The following is a 21,133-nucleotide window of genomic DNA, read 5'->3' as shown; positions in this document are numbered from 1 at the left end:
AATAAGTCCTTTACCTGCTCTGAGTGAACTGGTATTTGTTGGAGATATCCATCATCACTTTAATTTCATGCCTGTGGGACTAGGTAGTCCACCTATGGAATTAGTGGTGCTGTAACCACTTCACAGTTCTAAAATGATGTTGTACTAAGAAGGACTTCATATAAATTATTTGGTTCAGCTAATGATATAATTTGAAAGACCATTTGCTGTAATATATTTGAACAATTTTATTTATTGTTAAAAAATTTTTTAAAAGTTTATTTTGAGAGAAACAGAGAGAGAGCACAAGTGGGGAAGGGGCAGAGAGAGAAGGGGACAGAGGATCCGAAGAAGGCTCCATGCTAACATTAGAGCCTGATGCGGGGCTCAAACCCACGAACCCGTGAGATCGTGACCTGAGCCACCCAGGTGCCCCCTATTTGAACACTTTTAAATGAGATTCTGTATTTCCCCAGAGGACAAAAATGTATTAAGGTTTGTGTGTATGTATAATACGTATTCTTTCAATTCTCATTGTCTAGGGACAATGGTATTTAATCAACTCGATATAAAGATAGCACTAGGATAGGGATAAAAATGAAACTTTCATAGATTTACATTTTAGAAACTCCGTGCTATTGCCCAGAAAAACATAAATAATCAAGCTGATTGGATTCTCCTATATACATTAATGTGACCTTGCCGTTTGTAAGATGAAACTATATGAAAGAGTGACATACTATTAATGGTTGAACTGTTATTATTAGCCATGATTAAAATTTTGTTAGAAATTGTATGAAGACAATCTGAAATTAGCATGACCTTAATCTTGGAAGTATGATCAATTTAAATGTCATTGTAGAGCTTTTAAGATTCTTCTCTTTATATCTGTTATAATTATGAGAAAGTAATTGAAAATCATAATACTTTAAGTTCCATTTTACAATAGCTAAATTTATACAGTAATTATATCACTTTTTTCTTATATGTATAATGGCTCTCAAATATTATTTAACAGGCATTGTCTAAGTAATGCTAACATGAACTTAGATGTATTCAGAGTGCATGCCTACACAGATAACTAAATGTTATTGCTTCAAAGCCTATTCGTTTACTACCTTAGATTACTGTTTGTAAGATAGGCTCCAAGGCATTTATGAAAGTGATTTATTTAAAAAAAGGTCTAGACTAGTATGAATATAATAAAATCCAACCATTGTTATGGGCTGAATTGTGCCCCCTTCCCCAAATCGTATGTTGAAGTCCTAACTCCCAGTACCTCAGAATGTGAGTGTATTTGGAGATGGTTTTTAAAGAGGTAATTATGTTAAAATGGGGTCACTAGGATGAGCCATAATCCAATATAGCTGGTGTCATTATGAGAAGAGGAGATTAGGACATGAGGCCATGGAGGGAAAACCATGTGAAAATACAGAGATAAGATGGCCAACTGCAAGCCAAGGAGAGAGCCCTCAGAGGAAACCGACCCCGCTGACACCTTGATCTCAGACTTCTAGCCTCTAGAATTACAAGAGGATGCATTTTTATTGTTTGACCTGCCCCGTGTGTTGTACTTTACTGTAGCAGCCCTAGCAAAGTGATACAGTTATATATACAGAGTGGTCATTTGTGTATTTTCAATTGCATGGAACCCCATTACTGATGGTGTATATGGCCTTGAAGCTGCTAAATTTGGCCCAAGAAGCAAGACAACTTGGTGTTTTCAATTATTTTCAAATGGAAGACCATAGACTGTTTGTATATGTTATTTTGCTATTGTGGAGTAGTCGTGGGGTGTCAAAGGGCAGCGACAAGGAGTAATTCAGCTGTTTTCTCAACTCTGATAGTCTACTACCTATGAGTGTCATCAAATTCTGCTCTGTGCACGCGCTCTCTGTCTCTGTCTCTGTCTCTCTGTCTTGGTCTCTGTCTCTCACACACACACACAGTATGTGTCTGTGTGTGTGGACAGCATCAGCACTTTTCAACCCAATTCTATACCAGTGAAATCATCAATTGTATATGTGATAGAAATAAACATTTCAGAAATTCTAGATCTTGAAAACTTTGACGTCCCACATACCCTTTCTGAAGAAGCTATTAGAGGCTGTTTTCCACCAAATGACAAAGAAAAACACGGGCTAGACAAAACAGGCAGCATCAGAAAGGGGTGAAGAGGATTCCAGGAGGATGCTGAGCAGAACCCCGGGATGACAGCTGTGCCCCAGGTATAACTGGTCCTGGTTCTAGCTTCTTTCTGAAGACAGAGTGTCGGGTGAGCCTCACCCAAATGGCTTCACATTTGCTGGTAAACCTCCTGTTCCACTGTCCAGGGCCTTCTGCCTGGGTCAGCCAGCGACACCGTTTCGTCCTGCAGAGGTGTTCTGTTCTCTCTCCACGAGGAGCCTAAAAGCAAAAAGTACGTGGCAGCCAACCTTCCCGCCCATAGCCCTGTCCGACCTCCAATACCGGACCACATCATAGCCCTGCCAGACGTCCCCCATGTGGTGAGCTTTTGCTTGCCCTGTTCTAACTTAAACCTCGTTCCCATTACTCCAGAAAGGGCTCTGGTAAACTCTCAGTGGAATCAAAGTTGACACTCCACTCAGCACACCTTCTCTTGAATGTCTTCATCTAACAATGGTGATATTGCCTTTTCTTCAGAGCTTGATAGGTTTGTGCTCCATACTTGGCTTTCCAAACAAAGTAGTGTGTGGAGGAGAGAGGAGGATGTTATAAGGGAGGGGCTCACAGGTCTTTTAAAGTATTGGTAAGGGTTCATTTCTTCACCTGGGTGTTGGGTGCTTGGGAGTTCATTTTATTGGTATTACTACTATGAACATATTTTGTTTATTTATTAGTACTCTTTAAAGTAGGTGCCTATAAACTTTTTCTGTAAAGGGCCAGATAGTGAAATAAATATTTTTGGCTTTGTGGATCATGCAGTCTCTGACACACCTACTCAACTCTACTGTTGTGGCACGAAAGCAGCCATGGACATACATAAACAACTGGGTGTATTGTGTTCCAATAACGCTTCATTTACAGAAACAGGCGGTGGGTTAGATTTGGCCCATGAACAATAATTTGCCAGCCCCTCCAAATTGCACGTACATGTTTTATATAGTCTTATAAATGTATGAGGATGCCAGTGTTCACCCCATGGTTGCTATGGTCTGAATATTTGTGTCCATGCCCCCTGCCCCCAATTCATATGTTGAAAATCTAACATCCAGGGTGATGGTATGAGGAGGCAGGACCTTTGGGAGGTGATTAGGTCATGAGGGTGAAGTCCTCAGGAGTGGAGTAGTACCGGGGTGTAAAAGGGCAGCGACAAGGAATAAGTGGGATTAGTGCCCTTCTAAGAGGCCTCTCAGAGCCTCCTTGTCCCTTCCACCATGTGGAGATAATGAGGAAAAGTGTGCAACCCAGAAGAGGGCCCTGCCTTGACAACGCTGAAACCCTGGTCTTTGGGCTTCCAGCCTTCAGAACTGTGAGAAATAAATTTTGGCTGCTTATAAGCTACCCAGTCTGTGGTATTTTGTTACAGCAACCCAAGTGGACTAAGACAATAGTAAATTTACAAGTAACTTTTTATCAGGGCGCCTGGGTGGCTCAGTCAGTTAAGCATCCGACTTCAGCTCAGGTTGTGATCTCACAGTCTGTGAGTTTGAGCCCCACATCAGGCTCTGTGCTGACAGGTCAGAGCCTGGAGCCTGCTTCAATTCTGTGTCTCCCTATCTCTCTGGCCCTCTCCCACTCACTCTGTCTCTCTCTATCAAAAAATGAATAAACATTAAAAATTTTTTTTAAAAATAATTTTTTAGCTCTTTCCTCTTTCTATGTGCTTCTTCCCTTCTTTTCTTTTATCTTTTAGTTTGATCAGTTGTCATATTACCTTAAAATTGTGATTTCTGACATATGCCCTTCCACTAGGATGGCTACTGGATTGGGAATCAGGAAAACTCACTCCTACTCCACACCTCTTCTACTGACTAGGAGTTAAGTGAAAATGCCTTCCCTCCCTCTAGCCTCAGTGTCTTCCAATGTGGAATGACAGATTTGGACCAAGTGGTTTCAGAGGCCAATTCATAACTCAAGTAGTTCACTTTTTCAGATGTCTTACTATGATTCAATTTCAGACACTTACTCACGTACTTCCTGCCTCCCCCCCACCCACCCCACCCCAAACCCACAAGTGTAGCTTAAGTCATGCATGAACATTTTCTTGGTTATTTCCATCTCAGTGTTCTAGGTGAGAGGATTCATATTCTAATCAGTGTTTTAGATCTCAACATTCTGGGGTTGTCAGGAAGACAGTTGTTTTTTTTTTTTTTTTTTTTTTTTTTTTAACTGCACAGATGAACTCCCAAGTGAAGAATAGAGACTTAGTAATTGTACTGTCTTCAGAGAAGAATTACAAAATCTATCCAAAATCTGTCATAATATCCTAATGGTGTTGGTTGCATTATAAATGAAAGGCTTGTCAAGTAATCTATTATAGAAATGCAATTTTTTAGGTGTTTATAAATCCCACAGTGCTGATAGTTTTCATACAGGTTGTCAACTGCAGTATAAAATTTTATTTCTATAGGTTTAGATTTATAGATGAGTATTAGAAATGAGAAGATAAAGCCTATAGTTCATTGGTAGAGAGCTGGACCAAACCCAGGGAAGAGTGAGTGGTCCTTGATGATGATTTATCTCTAAAGATGAAGACATCCGTCCAGGCTACCTAGGTAGTAGCTTGAGGCAGCACATTTAAAATAAAATGTACAGTGCTCTTATGAAGGGAGCAATGACAGTCAAATTTTTTTCCAATAAATGAAAATAAAAAAATATGTCAAATGAGAAGATTGAGCATAATTAGTTTTCTGTGCTTTTGAGTCTTTGAGGTGATTATCTCAATAAGAGAAATCTTAATGTAATGAATTCCACCTATATGTATCAATTGGTTTCCATTTCTCAGTTCCAGCAAATGCATAGGAAATGAGTGCAAATTCAGATTCCACTTTACGTAGTACTGAGAGATATACACTAGGAAAGTGAAGGTATTTTCAGAGAAGAAAATCAATTCATCCCAGTGGGCTGGGCTTGTCAATAGTGGCCTAGAAAAGTACCAATTGCTTAGAGAGAGTGCAGGTATTATGATGTCCTCATTTCTACCCTTTTCCTCACTCTGCCTCTATGATCTTCCAGTAAGCCTGGAACAGGGTCCTGCACATATTAGCTGCTAAGTAAAGATTTGTTGGCCTGAATTCTCTTTATATAGCCTTTTTTTTTTTCTCCAGAGGAGCATCTCCTCAGCTTGAGTACCAGTCATAAAACAAGTCAAAAAGAGCATGGCTGTCTAGGTCAGAATGTAATCCTAAATACTTTATTTGAGCGAGGCTATTCAATTTCAATGTGCTGATTACCGAGTTCCTACTGTGTGTCAGAAATGAGGGAAGAGTAAATGAAGCTCCAGGTTTTGAAGTTGTGAGAGGGATATTGCAGTTTAAATTCTATTTTATTCCATTCTAATAAATAGATATTTATTGAATGTATACTCAGAGCCAGGCTATGCAAGGCGCTGATTGTCAATTACTCTTCAAAATAGCATGGCACAAATGGGGTTTTCATTTTCCCTGTTTTGTAGATGAATTTAGAGGGTCTAGTGAGGTTATAAGCCCTACCAAGATGATCCTCCAAATAGTAACATATAAGGTGGGAGTGAAGTATAAGTTTTTTGCCTCCAAACTCCATATTTTCTTCCACCGCACCAAACTGGTCTTTAAGAAGCTCTATTGCTTAGACACAAATAGGAGCTCTTTAATCTGGCTGTTCTCCTACTTTCAGAACTGGGGAGGCCCCCTTAGACATTGACCAGTTGTCTGCTTCCCTGTTGCTGAGCCCAAGTAATCAGACCTGAAACTTAGGATACACAGGGCAAGGTAGCTAATTTGCTTACTTGTCTTCCATTGGAACAAATTAATTTCTCTGGGATTTGGTTTTTTTTTTTTTTTATTTCTAAAATAGGTTTAACAAAATCACCCATACCGCAGGGGTGTTATGAGTATTCAGTCTTCCAGTTTCTTAGATAAACCACCAGCCCTACCTAATGTAGGCCACACCCCTGCCCATTTGTTTGTTTGTTAATTGATTCATTCACCCAACATTTATTAAGCATTTAGTTTATGTTGGACAGTGTGGTTGGTACAAGGGATTCAGCTGTGAATGACACAGCTCTTGCCCTTATAGACTTCTGGTCTAGAGGGGAAGACAAGCATGAATCAAGCAATTATAATGAAGTATGACTACAATAGGTGGTGCTGTGGGACTAGACTAGCGGGCCCCAAAAGGCCACTCCCTAGAAGAGGTGAGAAGTAAAGAGATGAATGGAAGTTACCAGGCTAAGGGGGAGGAATATAGGAGCAGATTAAACATGTTGCTGGATGTCTGCTGTTTTTAGCCATTTCCTCCCCACATCTCCAGCCCCCACTTCAAAGCCTTCATAAGTCATATAATGCTATGGTACTTGGCCACAGGGGAGCAGGTGTAAGGATTAATGACCCTGTAGGAAAATGCTCTCGCCCTAATTAATCAAGAAAGACTCACCCTTGGCCACGTCCATTCAGGGCCTTACATAACCTATGTTCACTTGGTTCTTATATACTGTTAATATTCCTATATATTGTTACATAGGTATATTCTTATATACTGTTAAAACTATCCACATCTCTCTGAGATGTTTAAAGACCTTGCTAGGGAACAAGTTCAGGAGAACCGGGCACAGGACTGAAGGGATGGTTAGCAATACATCTGTTTACTAAATAAGGCAACTTTTCTCCCGAGCTTTTCAATCTATGTGGATATAGACAGTGTGGGTGATGTGTGAATAGATCTTTTCATCTCTTATGTGAGCCGGTATTTACTTACCTCAACCTTCATACTTCCTCTTTGTGTTATTTTCCTTTCTTTTGATTCAGACTTTATCTTTGTCCCTAAGAGCAAAAGAAACTAATGATTACTACAAGGGCAGCCTAGTCAGCAAATAGTCTCCTGTCTTGTTAGTGATTTTCCAGAAGCTTGAAATTGCACTGTGTGTGTTGGGGGCTAAAGATGGTTTAAAAAATAATAAATTATTTCAGAAATCTTTGAATAGTCTTGAAAAACACCGTTGTCTGTCTGTTCAAATGTTACCAGGTTTCTGGCATGATCTGTATGTTCTTTCCCTTCTGTCAGTTGAGTACTTGTCATCTGTAGCTTAATGGGCCTATGGTGCACCTTCATTATCTAGGTCACTATACACAAAGGAGACTTTTTGATTTTCTGCATCCTTTGGCTCTTTGATTAGTATCTATACATTTATGCCCTTATTCAGTTGTCTATCAAATATTTCTTGATCAAGGCTCTGGAGAGGTACTGGGGAAAATCCGAGAAGAAAAAGACATGATCCCTTTGCCTAAGGGATTCAAGGGCAAAAGCATACACAAGCAGATAACTCATGAGGCAGTGTGATACATAGTGTGACACTGATGTGTACAAATTGCTGTGGGATACTTTCTCTCAAGTTGGCAAAAGTTTCTAGAGGGGATGAGGGTGTTTGACTCGCATTCATTAAATCATAGTATCTAAGATTTCTTTCATTGAAGTATACTTGACACACAATGTTTCATTAGTTTCAGGTGTATGACACGTCATGCCATGATTACCACAAATGCAGCTACATTTGTCATCTGTATCTAAGATTTTTGAATAACATTGTGACTGATGGTTGCAACTTATCTAGTGAGAATATGGCCTCTGAGAACTGAAGTTAGAGTTTTGTGTATTCTGTACCCTAATCTCATGATCACAAGCATGTTATAAAACATTGGTCTTTGACTCAGTGCCCAGTATCAAAATCTCTGTAACCTGGACACCCCTCCCCCCATTTTCCCTCTCGTTCAACAGGTGCCTCTAAGGGTAACCTGCATCCATACCTCTTCTGCACTTTTGGATGCATTTATTATAGTCTCAGCAAGCTTAGCTTTTTAATGTAATTGAAGTATAATTGATCTACATTATATTAATTTCAGGCATATAACGTAAATGATTCAACATTTGTATACATTGCAAAATGATCACCACAATAAGTCTAGTTACCATCTGTCACCATACAAAGTTACAATTTTTTTCTTGTGATGGGAACTTGTAAGATTTACTTGTAATACAATATATTTACTGTAGTCACCATGCTGCACATGACATCCCCATGACTTACTTTTTATAACTGGAAGTGTGTACCTCTTGATCCCCTTCACCCATTTCACATATCCCTCACCACCCCCTCCCCTATGGCAACCACTGTGCAGGCAACCAATCTATTCTAAGTTTGATTTGATTTATTTATTAGAGTCCACATGTAAGTGAAATCATATGGCATTTCTCTTTCTCTCTCTCACTTATTTCACTTAGCATAATACTTTCAAGGTCCATCTGTGTTGTTGCAATTGCCAAGATTTCATTCTTTTTTGTGACTGAGTAGTATTCCATATATATATGTATGTATATACACATACATACATACATACATACGTACATACCACATCGTCTTTATCCATTTGCCCACCCATGGACACTTGTTTCCAAATCTTGGCTATTGAAAATATAATGCTGCACTGAATATGGAGGTGCATATATTTTTTCAAATTAGTGTTTTGGTTGTCTTTGCTGGATCATATGGTAATTTTATTTTTAATTTGTTGAGAAACCTCCGTACTGTTTTCTATAGTGGTAGCACTAATTTACATTCCTATCATCAGTGCACAAGTGTTCCTTCTTCAGATCCTCACCAGCACTTGGTATTTCTTGTCCTTTTGATAATAGCCATTCTGACACGTGTGAGGTGGTATCTCATTGTGGTTTTGACTTGTATTTCCCTGATGATGAGTGATGCTGAGCATCTTTTCATGTGCCTGTCGGCCATCCATTTTCTTTGGAAAATGTTTATTCGGATCGCCTGCCCATTTTGTAATTGGGTTGCTTGGGTTTGTTGTTGTTCTTACTGAGTTATGTAAGTTCTTTATATATTTTAGATATTAAGCCCTTACTGCATATATAATTTGCAAATAACTTCTTCCATTCAGTAGGTTGCCCTTTCATTTTGTTGATAGTTTCCTTCACTGTGCAGACGCTTTATAGTTTGATGTAGTCCCATTTGTTTATTTTTACTTTTGTTGCCATTGCCTTTGGAGCCCCTGCAAATATCGCCAAGAGTCAAGGAGCTTACTGCCTGTGTTTTCTTTTTTTTTTTTTTTTTTTAAGATTTAATTTATTTTTGAGAGAAAGACCACACAACCAGGGAATGGGCAGGGGTTGGGGGGGACATAAAATCCAAAGCAGGCTCCACACTGACAGCAGTGAGCCCAGTGTGGGGCTTGAACTCACGAAATGTGACCTGAGCCGAGACTGAGCCACCCAGGTGCCCCCTCCCCCACTGCCTGTGTTTTCTTCTAGGAGTTTTATGGTTTCTGGTATTACATGCAAGTCTTTAATCCATTTTGAGTTAATTTTTGTGCATGGTTTATAATAGCGGTCTATTTTCATTCTTTTGCATGTGGCTGTCCAGTTTTCCCAGCACCATTTATTGAAGAGACTGTCCTTTCCCCATTGTATATTCTCGCCTCTTTTGTTGTAAATCAATTGACCAATTTATACATGGGTTTATTTCTGGGCTCTCTATTCTGTTTCATGGATCTATGTGTCTGTTTTTATGCCAATATCATGCTGTTTTGGTTACTACAGTTTTGTAATACAGGCTTTAAAAAGTTTTTATTTCAATTCCATTTAGTTAACATACAGTGTAATATTAGTTTCGGGTGTACATTATAGTCATTCAGCACTTCCATACAATACCCTGTGCTCATCACAAGTGCACTCCTTAACAACCCCCCCCCCCATCCCACTTCCTTTATGGTAACCATCAGTTTGTTCTCTATAGTTAAGGGTCTGTTTCTTGGTTTGCCTCTCTCTTTTTTCTCCTTTGTTTTTTTTCCCCTTAAATTCCACATATGAGTAAAATCACATGGTATTTGTCTTTCTCTGACTTATTTTGCTTAGCATTATACTCTGTAGCTCTATCCATATCATTGCAAATGGCAAGACTTCATTCTTTTTCATGGCTGAGTAATATTCCATTGGGGTGTGTGCGCGTGTGCATGTGTGTGTGTGTGTGTACACACACGCATACATACATATATACCACATCTTCTTTATCCATTCATCTATTGATGGACACAGGCTGTTTTCATAATTTGGCTATTGTAGGTAACGCTGCTATAAACATCAGGGTGCATGTATCCCTTTGAATTAGTATTTTTGTATTCTTTGGGTAAATACCTAGTAGTGCAATTGCTGGGTCATAGGCTAGTTCTATTTTTAACTTTTTAGGGCCTTCCATACTGTTTTCCAGAGTGGCTGCACCAGTTTGCATTCCCAACAGCAGTGCAAGAAGGTTTCCCTTTCGCCACATCCTCACATCCTGTGTTGTTGATTTTAGCCATTCTGACAGGTGTGAGTTGGCATCTCATTGTAGTTTTGATTTGTGTTTCCCTGATGATGAGTGAAGTAATATAGTTTGAAATCAGAAAGCGTGACGCCTCCAGCTTTATTCTTGTTTCTTAAGACTGCTGTAGCTTTTTCAGAGGTTTTGTGGTTTTATACAAATTTTAGTATTGTTTTTTCTAATTCTGTGAAAAAATGCTATTGATATTTCAATTGGGACTACGTTGAATCTGTAGATTGCTTAGGGTAGTATAAACATTTTAACACTATTCATTCATCCAATCCATGAGCATGCATTATCTTACCATTTATTTGTATATTCAATTTCTTTAAGCAGTGTCTTATACTTTTCAGTGTCTCTCACCCCCTTGGTTAAATTTATTCCTAGATATTTTATTATTTTTGTCGCAATTGTAAATGGGATTGTTGTCTTCATTTCTCTTTCTGATAGGTTGTTGTTAATGTATAAAAATGCAACAGATTTTTGTGTATTGATTTTGTACCCTACAAGTTTACCAAATTCATTTCTCAGATCTAATAGGGTTTTTTTGTAGAGTCTTTAGAGTTTTCTATATATAAAATCATCCCGTTCACAAATTGTGATAGTTTTACTTCTTCCTTTCCAATTTGGATGCCTCTTATTTATTTTTTTCTACCAAGGACTTCTTTTTTTTTTTTTTTTAATTTTTTTAACGTTTATTTATTATTGAGAGACAGAGAGAGACAGAGCATGAGCAAGGGAGGGGCCGAGAGACAGGAAGACACAGAATGTGAAGCAGACTCCGGGCTCCGAGCTGTCAGCACGGAGCCCGACGTGGGGCTCGAACTCACAAACTGTGAGATCATGACCTGAGCCAAAGTCAGACACTCAACCGACTGAGCCACCCAGGCGCCCCTCTACCAAGGACTTCTAATACCATGTTGAATAAAAGTGGTGAGAGGTGAACTTCCTTGTCTTGTTCTTGATATTAAAGGAAAAGCTTTTAGGTTTTCACTGTTGAGTAGGATATTGGCTGTGGACCTGTCATATATGGCCTTGATTATCTTGAGGTACGTTCTGTCTATACTCACTTTGTTGAAAGTTTTTATCATGAATGAATGTTGATTTGTGTCAATTGCTTTTTATGTTTTGTATTCATCTACGGAGATGATATGATTTTTATCTTTCATTTTGTTAATGTGGTATACCACGTTGATTGATTGGTGGATGTTGACCCATCTTTTTATCCCTGGAAGGTAACTTGATCATTGTATATGATCCTTTTAACGTATTGTTGAATTTGGTTTGCTAATATTCTGTTGAGGATTTTTGCATCTATGTTCATCAGGGATATTAGTCTGTAATTTTCTTTTTTTTTGTGGTATCCTTGCCTTCTTTTGGTGTCAGGGTAATGCTGGCCTCATAAAATAAGTTTGGGAGAATTCCCTCCTCTTCAGTTTTTGGAAGATGTTGTGAAGGATAAGTATTAAATCTTTTCATATTTTGTAGAATTCACCAATGAAGCCATTTTGTCCTGGACTTCTATTTGTTGGGAGATTTTTGAATACCAATTTAGTCTTTCTATTTATTCATGATGCAGTCTTGGATTGTGTGTTTCTAGGAATTTATCTATTTCTTCTAGGTTGTCCCACATTTTGGTTTATAATTGTTCATAGTAGTATTTTATCCTTTGTATTTCTTTGGTATCTGTTATAACTTCTCCTCTTTCATTTCTAACTTTTGTTTGAGCCCTTACTCTTAATGTCTAGCTAAGAGTTTGTCAACTTTATCTTTTCAAAGAAGCAGCTCTTAGTTCATTGGTCTTTCCTATTGTCTTTTTAGTCTCTATATCATGTATTTTTTTGTTTATGTATTTCCTTCCTTCTACTGACTTTGGGCTTTTTTTCTTCTTTTTCTAGTACCTTTAGCTTCACACTTAGATTGTTTATTTGAGATTATTCTTGTTTCTTTAGGTAGGCCTGTATCAATAAACTTCTGTCTTAGAACTGCCTTTGTTGCATCCTATAGATTTTGGTATGTTGTGTTTACAATGTCAGTGGTCTTAGGTATTTTTTCATTTTTCCTTTGATTTCTCCATTGACTCATTGGTCGTTCAGTAGCATGTTGTTTAATTTCCACATATTTGTGTCTTTCCAGTTTCCTTTTTGTAGATGACAGTTTTGTTCCATTGTGGCTGGACAAGATGCTTCATATAATTTCAGTCTTCTTAAATTTATTGAGTCTTGTTTTGTGGCCTAACATATGATCTGTCCTGGACAGTGTTCTATGTGCACTAGAGAAGAATGTATATTCCACTGTTTTTAGATGGAATGTTCTATATATATCTTTTATGTCCATCTGGTCTAATGTATTATTTAAGGCCAATGATTCTTTATTGATTTTCTGCCTGGGTCATCTATCCATTGATGTAAGCGAGGTATTAAAGTCCCCTACTCTTATAGTATTGCTGACAATCTCTCCTTTTAGGTATGTTAATATTTACTTTTACATGTTTAGGTGCTTCTATGTTGGGTGCATGAATAACTACAAATATATATTCTTGCTGGATTTTCCCTTTTATCATTATATAATCCCCATCTTTGTCTTTTATTACAGTATTTGTTTTAATGTCTATTTTATCTGATATAAATATTAGCTACCTCAGCTTTCTTTTGGTTTCCATTTGCCTGAAACAAATTTTTCCACCCCTTCGTGTTCAGTCTCCATGTGTCCTTATATCTGAAGTGAGTCTTTTGTAGGCAGTATATAGATGGGTATTGTTTTGTTAATCCATTCAGCCATTCTGTATCTTTTGATTGGACATCACCTTAAAGAAGTCCCTTTAACATTTCTTATAGGGCCAGTTTAGTGGTGATGAACTCCTTTATCTTTTGTCTGTCTAGAAAGCTGTTTATGTCTCCATCAATTCTGAATGATAATCTTATCCTATAGAGTATTCTTGGTTGGAATGTTTTCCTTTCAGGACTTTGAATATGTCATGCCACTCCCATTTGGCCCGGAAACTTTCTGCTGAGAAATCTACTGATAGCTTTACGGGATTTCCCGTGTATGGAACAATTTGTTTTTCTCTTGCTGTTTTTCAGATTTTTTCTTTAACTTTTGACATATTAATTATAGTGTGTCTTGGTGTGTATCTCTTTGGGTTCATCTTTTTAGTTTTTTTTTTTTTAACTTTTAACTTTTAAAAAAGTTTTTATTTTAGGGGCATCTGGGTGGCTCAGTTGGTTAAGCATCTGACTCTTTTTTTTTTTTTTTCCAGAGAGATAACTTTTATTTATTTTTTTATTTATTTATATATTTATTTTTTTAATATATGAAATTTACTGTCAAATTGGTTTCCATACAACACCCAGTGCTCATCCCAAAAGGTGCCCTCCTCAATACCCATCACCCACCCTGCCCTCCCTCCCACCCCCCATCAACCCTCAGTTTGTTCTCAGTTTTTAACAGTCTCTTATGCTTTGGCTCTCTCCCACTCTAACCTCTTTTTTTTTTTTTTTTTTTCTTTCCTTCCCCTCCCCCATGGGTTTCTGTTATGTTTCTCAGGATCCACATAAGAGTGAAACCATATGGTATCTGTCTTTCTCTGTATGGCTTATTTCACTTAGCATCACACTCTCCAGTTCCATCCATGTTGCTACAAAAGGCCATATTTCATTTTTTCTCATTGCCACGTAGTATTCCATTGTGTATATAAACCACAATTTCTTTATCCATTCATCAGTTGATGGACATTTAGGCTCTTTCCATAATTTGGCTATTGTTGAGAGTGCCACTATAAACATTGGGGTACAGGTGCCCCTATGCATCAGTACTCCTGTATCCCTTGGATAAATTCCTAGCAGTGCTATTGCTGGGTCATAGGGTAGGTCTATTTTTAATTTTCTGAGGAACCTCCACACTGCTTTCCAGAGCGGCTGCACCAATTTGCATTCCCACCAACAGTGCAAGAGGGTTCCTGTTTCTCCACATCCTCTCCAGCATCTATAGTCTCCTGATTTCTTCATTTTGGCCACTCTGACTGGCGTGAGGTGGTATCTGAGTGTGGTTTTGATTTGTATTTCCCTGATAAGGAGTGACGTTGAGCATCTTTTCATGTGCCTGTTGGCCATCTGGATGTCTTCTTTAGAGAAGTGTCTATTCATGTTTTCTGCCCATTTCTTCACTGGGTTATTTGTTTTTCGGGTGTGGAGTTTGATGAGCTCTTTATAGATTTTGGATACTAGCCCTTTGTCCGATGTGTCATTTGCAAATATCTTTTCCCATTCCGTTGGTTGCCTTTTAGTTTTGTTGGTTGTTTCCTTTGCTGTGCAGAAGCTTTTTATCTTCATAAGGTCCCAGTAATTCACTTTTGCTTTTAATTCCCTTGCCTTTGGGGATGTGCCGAGTAAGAGATTGCTACAGCTGAGGTCAGAGAGGTCTTTTCCTGCTTTCTCCTCTAAGGTTTTGATGGTTTCCTGTCTCACATTCAGGTCCTTTATCCATTTTGAGTTTATTTTTGTGAATGGTGTGAGAAAGTGGTCTAGTTTCAACCTTCTGCATGTTGCTGTCCAGTTCTCCCAGCACCATTTGTTAAAGAGACTGTCTTTTTTCCATTGGATGTTCTTTCCTGCTTTGTCAAAGATGAGTTGGCCATACGTTTGTGGGTCTAGTTCTGGGGTTTCTATTCTATTCCATTGGTCTATGTGTCTGTTTTTATGCCAATACCATGCTGTCTCGATGATGACAGCTTTGTAGTAGAGGCTAAAGTCTGGGATTGTGATGCCTCCTGCTTTGGTCTTCTTCTTCAAAATGACTTTGGCTATTCGGGGCCTTTTGTGGTTCCATATGAATTTTAGGATTGCTTGTTCTAGTTTCGAGAAGAATGCTGGTGCAATTTTGATTGGGATTGCATTGAATGTGTAGATAGCTTTGGGTAGTATTGACATTTTGACAATATTTATTCTTCCAATCCATGAGCATGGAATGTCTTTCCATTTCTTTATATCTTCTTCAATTACCTGCATAAGCTTTCTATAGTTTTCAGCATACAGATCTTTTACATCTTTGGTTAGATTTATTCCTAGGTATTTTATGCTTCTTGGTGCAATTGTGAATGGGATCAGTTTCTTCATTTGTCTTTCTGTTGCTTCATTGTTAGTGTATAAGAATGCAACTGATTTCTGCACATTGATTTTGTATCCTGCAACTTTGCTGAATTCATGTATCAGTTCTAGCAGACTTTTGGTGGAGTCTATTGGATTTTCCATGTATAATATCATGTCATCTGCAAAAAGCGAAAGCTTGACTTCATCTTTGCCAATTTTGATGCCTTTGATTTCCTTTTGTTGTCTGATTGCTGATGCTAGAACTTCCAGCACTATATTAAACAACAGCGGTGACAGTGGGCATCCCTGTCGTGTTCCTGATCTCAGGGAAAAAGCTCTCAGTTTTTCCCCGTTGAGGATGATGTTAGCTGTGGGCTTTTCATAAATGGCCTTTATGATCTTTAAGTATGTTCCTTCTATCCCGACTTTCTCAAGGGTTTTTATTAAGAAAGGGTGCTGGATTTTGTCAAAGGCCTTTTCTGCATCGATTGACAGGATCATATGGTTCTTCTCTTTTTTTTTGTTAATGTGATGTATCACGTTGATCGATTTGCGAATGTTGAACCAGCCCTGCATCCCAGGAATGAATCCCACTTGATCATGGTGAATAATTCTTTTTATATGCTGTTGAATTCGATTTGCTAGTATCTTATTAAGAATTTTTGCATCCATATTCATCAGGGATATTGGCCTGTAGTTCTCTTTTTTTACTGGGTCTCTGTCTGGTTTAGGAATCAAAGTAATACTGGCTTCATAGAATGAGTCTGGAAGTTTTCCTTCCCTTTCTATTTCTTGGAATAGCTTGAGAAGGATAGGTATTATCTCTGCTTTAAATGTCTGGTAGAACTCCCCTGGGAAGCCATCTGGTCCTGGACTCTTATTTGTTGGGAGATTTTTGATAACCGATTCAATTTCTTCGCTGGTTATGGGTCTGTTCAAGCTTTCTATTTCCTCCTGATTGAGTTTTGGAAGAGTGTGGGTGTTTAGAAATTTGTCCATTTCTTCCAGGTTGTCCAATTTGCTGGCATATAATTTTTCATAGTATTCCCTGATAATTGTTTGTATCTCTGAGGGATTGGTTGTAATCATTCCATTTTCATTCATGATTTTATCTATTTGGGTCATCTCCCTTTTCTTTTTGAGAAGCCTGGCTAGAGGTTTGTCAATTTTGTTTATTTTTTCAAAAAAACAACTCTTGGTTTCGTTGATCTGCTCTACAGTTTTTTTAGATTCTATATTGTTTATTTCTGCTCTGATCTTTATTATTTCTCTTCTTCTGCTGAGTTTAGGCTGCCTTTGCTGTTCTGCTTCTATTTCCTTTAGGTGTGCTGTTAGGTTTTGTATTTGGGATTTTTCTTGTTTCTTGAGATAGGCCTGGATTGCAATGTATTTTCCTCTCAGGACTGCCTTCGCTGCATCCCAAAGCGTTTGGATTGTTGTATTTTCATTTTCGTTTGTTTCCATATATATTTTAATTTCTTCTCTAATTGCCTGGTTGACCCACTCATTCGTTAGTAGGGTGTTCTTTAACCTCCATGCTTTTGGAGGTTTTCCAGACTTTTTCCTGTGGTTGATTTCAAGCTTCATAGCATTGTGGTCTGAAAGTATGCATGGTATAATTTCAATTCTTGTAAACTTATGAAGGGCTGTTTTGTGACCCAGTATATGATCTATCCTCGAGAAGAAAGTATATTCTGTTGCTTTGGGATGCAGAGTTCTAAATATATCTGTCAAGTCCATCTGATCCAATGTATCATTCAGGGCCCTTGTTTCTTTATTGACTGTGTGTCTAGATGATCTATCCATTTCTGTAAGTGGGGTGTTAAAGTCCCCTGCAATGACCACATTCTTATCAATAAGGTTGCTTATGTTTATGAGTAATTGTTTTATATATCTGGGGGCTCGGGTATTTGGCGCATAGACATTTATAATAGTTAGCTCTTCCTGGTGGATAGACCCTGTGATTATTATATAATGCCCTTCTTCATCTCTTGTTACAGCCTTTAATTTAAAGTCTAGTTTGTCTGATATAAGTATGGCTACTCCAGCTTTCTTTTGGCTTCCAGGAGCATGATAAATAGTTCTCCATCCCCTCACTCTCAATCTAAAGGTGTCCTCAGATCTAAAATGAGTCTCTTGTAGACAGCAAATAGATGGGTCTTGTTTTTTTATCCATTCTGATACCCTATGTCTTTTAGTTGGCGCATTTAATCCATTTACATTCAGTGTTATTATAGAAAGATATGGGTTTAGAGTCATTGTGATGTCTGTATGTTTTATGCTTGTAGTGATGTCTCTGGTACTTTGTCTCACAAGATCCCCCTTAGGATCTCTTGTAGGGCTGGTTTCGTGGTGACAAATTCCTTCAGTTTTTGTTTGTTTGGGAAGACCTTTATCTCTCCTTCTATTCTAAATGACAGACTTGCTGGATAAAGGATTCTCGGCTGCATATTTTTTCTGTTTAGCACACTGTAGATATCGTGCCAAGCCTTTCTGGCCTGCCAAGTTTCAAAGGAGAGATCAGTCACGAGTCTTATAGGTCTCCCTTTATAAGTGAGGGCACGTTTATCCCTTGCTGCTTTCAGAATTTTCTCTTTATCCTTGTATTTTGCCAGTTTCACTATGATATGTCGTGCAGAAGATCGATTCAAGTTACGTCTGAAGGGAGTTCTCTGTGCCTCTTGGATTTCAATGCCTTTTTCCTTCCCCAGTTCAGGGAAGTTCTCAGCTATAATTTGTTCAAGTACCCCTTCAGCACCTTTCCCTCTCTCTTCCTCCTCTGGGATACCAATTATGCGTATATTATTTTTTTTTAGTGTATCACTTAGTTCTCTGATTTTCCCCTCATACTCCTGGATTTTTTTATCTCTCTTTCTTTCAGCTTCCTCTTTCTCCATAACTTTATCTTCTAGTTCACCTATTCTCTCCTCTGCCTCTTCAAGCCGAGCCATCGTGGATTCCATTTTGTTTTGCATTTCGTTTAAAGCGTTTTTCAACTCCTCGTGACTGTTCCTTAGTCCCTCGATCTTTGTGGCAAGAGATTCTCTGCTGTCCTGTATACTGTTTTCAAGCCCAGCGATTAATTTTATGACTATTATTCTAAATTCACTTTCTGTTATATTATTTAAATCCTTTTTGATCAGTTCATTAGCTGTTGTTATTTCCTGGAGATTCTTCTGAGGGGAATTCTTCCGTTTGGTCATTTTGGAGAGTCCCTGGCGCGGTGAGGACCTGCTGTGCACTTCCCCTGTGCTGTGGTGTATAACTGGAGTTAGTGGGCGGGGCCGCAGTCCGACCCGATGTCTGCCCCCAGCCCACTGCTGGGGCCACAGTCAGACTGGTGTGTGCCTTCTCTTCCCCTCTCCTAGGGGCGGGATTCACTGTGGGGTGGCGTGTCCCGTCTGGGCTACTTGCACACCGCCAGGCTTGTGTTGCTGGGGATCTGGCGTATTAGCTGGGGTGGGTAGGCAAGGTGCACGGGGGCTGGAGGGGCAGGCTTAGCTCGCTTCTCCTTAGGTGATCCACTCCAGGAGGAGCCCTGTGGCAGCGGGAGGGAGTCAGATCCGCTGCCGGAGGTTTGGCTCCGCAGAAGCACAGAGTTGGGTGTTTGCGCGGAGCGAGCAAGTTCCCCGGCAGGAACTGGTTCCCTTTGGGATTTTGGCTGGGGGATGGGCGGGGGAGATGGCGCTGGCGCCTTTGTTCCCCGCCAAGCTGAGCTCTGCCGTCCGGGGGCTCGGCAGCTCTCCCTCCCTTTGTCCTCCCGCCTTCCCGCTTTCCGAGCGGAGCTGTTAACTTCTGACCTCCCAGACGCTAAGTCGCGCTTGCTGTCGGAACACAGTCCGTCCGGCCCCTCCGCTTTTGCCAGCCAGACTCGGGGGCTCCGCTTGGCCGGCGAGCCGCCCCTCCGCCCCGGCTCCCTCCCGCCAGTCCGTGGAGCGCGCACCGCCTCGCCGCCCTTCCTACCCTCTTCCGTGGGCCTCTCGTCTGCGCTTGACTCCGGAGACTCCCTTCTGCTAATCCTCTGGCGGTTTTCTGGGTTCTTTAGGCAGGTGTAGGTGGAATCTAAGTGATCGGCCGGACGCGCTGTGAGCCCCGCGTCCTCCTACGCCGCCATCTTCCCAGCATCTGACTCTTGATTTAGGCTCAGGTCATGATCTCATGGTTTGTGGGATTGAGCCCCATGTCAGGCTCCATACTTGCACTTGCTCTCTCTCAAAACAAATAAATAAACTTAAAAAAAAAAAGTTTTTATTTTAATCACCTGGTGTTCATCACAACAAGTGCATTCTTTAATCCCCATCACCTATTTCACCCATCCCCCTACCCATCTCCCCTCTGGTAATCATCAGTTTGTTCTCTATAGTTAAGAGTCTGTTCTTTGTTTACCTGTCTCTTTTTTCTCCTTTGTTCATTTGTTTTGTTTCTTAAACCCCACATATGAGTGAAATTGTATGGTACTTGTCTTTCTGTGACTTATTTCACTTAGTGGTATACTCTCTAGCTCCATTCATGTCGTTGCAAATGACAAGGTATCATTTTTTTTGATGACTGAATAATATTCCATTGTGTATATACATATACCACATCTTCATTATCCATTCATCAATCGATAGACACTTGGGCTGTTTTAATAATTGACTCTTGCAGGTAATTCTTCTATAAACATCAGGTATATACTTTGAATTAGTATCTTTGTATCTTTTGATTAAATTCCTAGAAGTGTAATTGCTGGTTTGTGTGGTAGTTCTATTTTTAACTTTTGAGGAGCATCCATACTATTTTCCACAGTGGCTGCACCAGTTTGCATTTCATCAGTAGTGCAAAAAAGTTCCTTTTTTTCCCATACCCTTGCCAAAACCTGTTGTTTCTTGTGTTGTTGATTTTAGCCATTCTGACAGGTGAGAGATGATATCTCATTGTGGTTTTAATTTGCATTTCCCTGATAGTGAGTGACAATGAGCGTCTTTTCATGTGTCTGTTGGCCATCTGTATGTCTTCTTTGAAGAAATGCCTGTTTGTGTCATCTGCCCATTTTTTAAATTGGATTATTTGTTTTTTGGATATTGAATTTTATAAACTCTTGATATGTTTTGGATACTAACCCTTTATTGGACATGTCATTCTCCCTCTTTGGGTTCATCTTGTTTGGAACTCTGGGCTTCTTGGGTCTAGGTATCTGTTTCCTAGCCCGGGTTTGGAAAGTTTTTAGCCATTATTTTTTCAAATAAGTTGTCTGCCCATTCGTCTCTCTCTTCTCCTTCTGGAACCCCTATAATGCAAATATTATTTGGCTTGATATTGTCCTATAGGTCCCTATATTAACTTTTTGACATTCTTCTTTCTTTTTGCTGCTGTATTTGGATGAGGCAAAAGGAGAGCAAAAAGATGGCACCCCCCCAGCCTGTGTGCCTTGAGAATACTTCCATAGCCTCTAGATGTGTTGTAATCCTGAAGCATGCCCCTCAAACTCAAGCTCTAGGACAAGTATATAGGCCTTTTTCACAGGAAGATAGGGTGTGTTTTATTCTACTCTTTGTGC

This window comes from Panthera uncia, chromosome X (genome assembly GCF_023721935.1).
Source record: "Panthera uncia isolate 11264 chromosome X, Puncia_PCG_1.0, whole genome shotgun sequence".
In the NCBI taxonomy this organism is placed as follows: Eukaryota; Metazoa; Chordata; class Mammalia; order Carnivora; family Felidae; genus Panthera; species Panthera uncia.
Note: the sequence above shows the minus strand (reverse complement) of the source record.